The following is a 6,235-nucleotide window of genomic DNA, read 5'->3' as shown; positions in this document are numbered from 1 at the left end:
GCAAGATAACTGCTCCCTTTGGAACGCCAGCCAACAGGCGGAACCAAACCTGGGATCTCTGGAGTTTAAGAGCTCAAGCTAAAAGCTGGCTGGCTCTCAGCTAAGGCTATAGAGCCGACACATTCTCTCTCTGTAAGTGGTCTAAGTGCAGCTACGTGGGACAGTAACCCACCCCCAGAAAGTATGGGGGTTACCCTATTTATGCTGAGCTAGAGAAGGTGTAACAGCTGCCACAAACAATACCTCTGAAGGTTGAGAAAGCTGCTTATTTTGCCCCATTCCAAGGTGAGAAGGGGAATTATTTTTTAAACAGAATAAAATATTGACACGCATTAACTGGACTTTCCATCTATGTAGCCAGACAGGAACCCCCACCTATAACATCCATCCTGGCTTGCCTGGAAGCATACAGGGCACACAGAGCAGTAAAATCAGCATAGTCTTTGAAGCCTTGACAGGAGGCCCGGATATGCTAGCTCACCGTGACTCTGGATGGCTGTAAACATAGATACGCCAATTGTTGACCTCGAGGCTGCGAGAACTGCTGTGGCTGGCACCTAAATTGATACGAACACACAGCCGTCTACGGGGGGAGGAATCTCCCACCCAGTCAAGAATGTCCAGTACTTACAATTTAGTTCTCTCTCTTGCATGCGTAAATTAAGTTGAAACTCCCTTGTAAGAGCTGACGTCACAAAGATGGACCAACACAATTTGGCATCTTAGATAGGAAAGACGATACGGGCCCCTATGGGTATAAAGATGGGTCCAGCAGCACACTTACTCTGAGTGTCAATCTACCATCTATCTGCCGGTCAGGTTAGGTGATTGGCCTCCCAAGGTTCCACGGGGATGCCCACCTCGTATTCGTCTTTCCTAGGAATTGAGGGACCGGCCCTGGCCTGATATGCTAGAGTCGAGAGGCACAGAAGGGGGTAAAAATTGTACCTGGATGTGTCCTTTGTCTTAAGTGTACACATAGACTTAGAGCTCTTTAAAGATTAAGCTGTCACTTGGTACCATTATTTTCATTTTCTATCTTTATTTCCTTTGTAACCATTTTTAAGATCTATATTTGCTAGCAGTTAAGAAATAGAGCAATAGCCATTGTAACCATATGATTTATAAGCTTCTTTAATAAACCTGTAACTGTTTAAGCTTTAACCTGACTCCTTCAGTTGCTGTAACAGAACTAAGCACAATTTAAAAGAACTCCAGCCGGTCATTGGGAGCAGACGCAGGCAGATCTGGGCATTTGGATCGTGTCGCCTCCAGGGGACAGATCCGTGGGGCGCCTGTCAGCCTTCCCTAGGCTGCCCACTGCGACAGGACCTTGTGTCCTAGCAGTTGAAGACTCGGGTGTATAACACACACACACACACACACACACACACACACACACACTGCCCTGACCATCGGCTGACAATCTATTATGTTTTCTTAAGTAGGTCAATCAGTTACAGAAAATTGGATATTGCTATAGGTTGGGGGAAAGGGGAGAAGAGAACAAATACTCGGCATTTTGAGCAGAACCAGAAAAGTGGTCTTTGACATTTGTTGAAATAAATCAAACTAACAGTTTGTTTTCCAGTGGTATTTTCACTTAGAATGTACAGCACCAACAGAATGTCCCGGCACACTGAGAATTCAAAGGAAATAAACACCCACCTCAATAGACTTGTTCTTGCAGCATCTCTCTCAGGAAATATAATCTAATGCAGAAGGCATTACATGCTAACATTTTTCTGATGAGTAGATGGCAGCAACATACCTTTTTCAGCTGGAGAAGCAAGCAGTACACAGTGTCTAAAATGGATTCACAAACTATTTACCAGTAAGCCACATATAGAAAACTAGAACTGGAAGGGACTTCGAGAGGTCATCAAGTCCAGTCCCCTACCCTCATGGCAGGACCAAGCACCATCTAGATCATCCCAGATAGAGGTTTGTGTAATCTGCTCTTAAATATCTCCACCGATGGACATTTCACAGCTTCCCTAGGCAATTTATTCCAGTGTTTAACCACCTGGACACGTAGAAAAATCTCCCTTGCTGCAATTTAAGCCCATTGCTTTTTCTCCTATCATCAGTGGTCAAAGAACAATTTTTCTCCCTCCTCCTTGAAACAGCCTTTTAGGTACTTGAAAACTGCTATCAAGTCCCCTCTCAGTCTCCAAACTAAACAAAACCAGTTTTCAGTCTTCCCTCATAGCTCATTTTCTTGACCTTTAATCTTTTTTGTTGCTTTTCTCTGGACGCTCCCCAATTTCTCCACATCTTTCTTGAAATGTGGTGCCCAGAACTGGACAATACTCCAGCTGATCAGCTCTGTAATGCAGGATGCAGCCACACGATATACTATCTATGGCTGTGTCTAGACTACATGCCTCTGTCGGCAGAGGCATGTAGATTAGACACATAGGCAAAGGCAAATGAAGCCGCGATTTAAATGATTGCGGCTTCATTTACATTTATATGGCTGCCGCGCTGAGCCGACAAACAGCTGATCAGCTGTTTGTCGACTCGCGTGCTAGTCTGGATGTTCCCCCTGTCGACATCAAAGCCCTTTGTCGGCAGCCCCGTTATTCCTCGTGGAATGAGGTTTACCGGGGCTGCCGACAAAGGGCTTTGATGTCGACAGGGGGAATGTCCAGACTAGCACGCGAGCCGACAAACAGCTGATCAGCTGTTTGTCGGCTCAGCGCGGCAGCCATGTAAATGTAAATGAAGCCACGATCATTTAAATCGCAGCTTCATTTGCCTTTGCTGAACAAACAAATCTACATTCCTCTGTCGCCAGAGGCATGTAGTTTAGACGTACCTTATATGGCCTTGAGGGTGTCACATGAGCACCTGCTGTGTGCTGATTGGGCCACAAGCAGCTGGCAGGTTGAGAACTACTCATCTAGAGATGGAGTTCTCAAAAGTTCATTGCACTGCAACAATGACAAGTTACTACAGCACCCTAGGAAAGGGACCAAAGCCTATGGCTGAAGCTCTGGGGGGAGGAAGGACCAAGCCCTGCCACTTCGTGGAAGGGGCAGGCCAAAGCCAAAGGTCTTCAGCCACAAGAGCTAGGTCTATAACCTGAACCCCACAACCCAGGCTGAAGCCCTAAATACATCAGTCCTGGGCAGTGGGACTCAGGCTTTGGCTACCAACTTGATTATAATTAAGAATAAGGCCCTATATGGAAAATGAGAACACCTCCTGTTAAATGAGACCTTTTAACAAGCGGAAGAGATGGAAAGTGGCACATTTAGGGACCTAAATCAATCTGGGAATTAGGAAGCAACTTCTTCCATGGGAAGTTGTTCTGCGCCTAACCACTGCAGGGGTCCTTGAAACGCCTGGCCCTGACCACTATTTCACTGGCTACCCCGTGCTCTGATCTGGCTTGCAACTCCTTTGTGAATATCAAGAGACTTGAAATCACTTCAGAGGGGAATCTTGACAGAAGTGTAACATGCCACAGCTCACTCCTGAAGATCTTTTTGGGGCATTACTTAGGAACTGGAAAGGAGGCTTCACGGAGAAAAGAAAAAGAAACCTTGATTTTCAGTTCTATCTACCTTTCCTTTATTTTACAGGTTGTAAGGTATTGCTATCTTTGTTTAAGCAATTCGTTTGATGGAGCAATTTTTGTTGCTGTTGAAGAAGAAAAAAAAAGGAGTTTGAAAATTTAGTCTACCACCAGCCCTGGTGACGCTATTAAAACTAGGTCCTTACCACAGTTTAAGAACTGTTGGTCCAGAGGATGGACAAGAGTAAATTCACTAGCTTCTGTGCAGTAACCCAGCAGAGTAAATGCATGGACGGGTCCCATAATGTGTTCTCTGGTAGCAGGCCACAAGCCAGAAAGGTTGGTTAATATTGCTTCTTCCTCACACATTATAAACTTAATTGAGCTACTGGGAATGAGAAAGACAGGTTTTAAAAGAACTTGCAGACAAAAGTGAAAAATGTTGACGTTGACATGAACTACCCATACGATATATAACTCTCTCCAGTGCAAAGTCCTTTGTGTTCGGAGGTTAGGTCCATCGTCGGCTATTAGGCGGGATGGGCACGGATGGTGTCCCTAAGCTCTGTGTCAGAAGCTGGGAATGGGCGATAGGGGATGGATCACTTGATTCCCTCATCTGTTCACTCCTTTTAGGGCACCTGGCATTGGGCACTGTCAGCAGACAGGATACTGAGCTAGATGGACCTTTGGTCTGACCTAGTATGGCTGTACCTATGTTCTATTGCCATGGAGACTACCGTAAGGTGCTGTGGTGGTCTCAGATCACATCCAAGCGCTGAGAAATGACAGGTTCTCTTCAAAGCATTTGTGGGCTCGTCTACGCCAACACTGAGTTCACATTAAGGGACAGTGCAGAGCAAAATGAGAGGGGATTTAAGAGCATAACAGACTGTTTATGCATCAGTAGGGCACACGTGGATAGATCATGCATGACCAACTAGCACGGGGTAAGTTCACCCCCTCCAGCTTACCACAATCTCTTGTTCATGTAGACAAGATGGCTACGTCTACACTGGCGTGATTTTCCGGAAATGCTTTTAATGGAAAAGTTTTCTGTTAAAAGCATTTTCGGAAAAGCGCATCTAGATTTGCGGAAAAGCATCCTGCCAAAGCACTTTTTGCAGAAAAGCACCCGTGGCCAATCTAGATGCGTTTTTCCGCAAAAAAGCCCCAATCGCCATTTTCGCGATCGGGGCTTTTTTGCGGAAAACAGTACTATGCTGCCTACACTGGCCCTTTTGTGCAAAAGTCTTTCGGAAAAAGACTTTTGCCCGAATGGGAGCAGCATAGTATTTCCAGAAAAGCAATGACGATCTTACATGAGATCGTCAGTGCTTTTCCGGAAATTCAAGTGGCCAGTGTAGACAGCTGGCAAGTTTTTCCAGAAAAGCGGCTGATTTTCCGGAAAAACTTGCCAGTCTAGACACAGCCGATGTGTACTGCACTACCCCATATGCAGAACCTGGGATAGTCCCAGACTATCTCAAAACCAAGGTCAATTTTGAAAATAGCTATAGATGCAAGCGTCTCAGAAACTGTAGGAAAAGGGAATAAAAGAAGACAATACCTTGCTCTGTTTCATCACACAGAGAACACCAAACTCTCTGGCTGTAAGACGACAAGATTTACAGCTAGTTGCTTAGGCCAAACCAATTCTATCAGACACAATATATTTTACAACTGTTAGGCAGATATCAGGAATACAAAAATTGCGGCACTAGCTCAGAACAGTGGTTCTTTGAGATGGCATCCAGCTTGTGGCATATCTATCTGCTTCAGAATAGAAGGGTTCTGCAGTAGCAAACCATTAGGAATGATAAGGGTGTACAAACTGAATCTCCCATTCTCCATACTAAATAACTAGACCTGAGCAACCAATTTAAGCTGGAACATACAAAACAAGATTTAAAGAAGAAAATGAGTGACAGCTAGATTGCTGCTTATATGCTCCAGCTACCAAATGCGGAAATCAAAAAGTGCGGCGTTGAGGAGATAAACTGATTTTATAATCACAAGGCTCTTTATTTTACACTGTGACAATTGCACTTAAAATAATTTGGTATTCATACAACAACCTGAAACAATTAAGTGTTTCCATGTAAACCCATAGCCATGCAAATATAGGATCTTCCAGATTTCATTGTTTACTAGATTGAAAAATGTTTTTTTTTCAAAGCCGCTAGCAGTTTAGAACATGAAACTCACAATACAATACCAGAATTTTCTGAGGCCGTAGAATTAAAACAATTGTATGAGTCAAGCCCTCTCGGTTTCTAGGTCTCTGTTCATGAAAGCAGTCATCCATGAGCTCACATGGAAATTTTATCCAAAATTTAGGTGAGGGCCTTAGAGACAGTCAAAGTAGACTGCTGATATTTTGAAGACTAAATGAAATGCTTTTAAAAATTAAGAGACCATTGGATATCTTATGCCATCAATTGACTACATGAGTACACTTAAAATTAAACACCTTTCATAAGGCTTTAGTGATTTGTTAGGTTTCTGAGGGTCGAGCACGAAGTTCAGAGTTCTGTGTTTTTCCTACAGAGCTCCACACATGAAAGGCCCTTAACTTGGCTAAGAGATGAAAATAATTTATTTTCATTTACTATTTAAGCATCTTAATTTTTACAGCATCACAACCTGAGTGATTTAGGATCTTCTCTATATTTAAAAAAAAAAAATAGAGCTGAACTTTAAATGAGGAGC

The sequence above is a fragment of the Pelodiscus sinensis genome, chromosome 27 (assembly GCF_049634645.1).
Source record: "Pelodiscus sinensis isolate JC-2024 chromosome 27, ASM4963464v1, whole genome shotgun sequence".
NCBI classification, from domain to species: Eukaryota; Metazoa; Chordata; order Testudines; family Trionychidae; genus Pelodiscus; species Pelodiscus sinensis.
The sequence above is the reverse complement of the archived record's forward strand: the minus strand, read 5'-3'. Positions refer to the sequence as shown.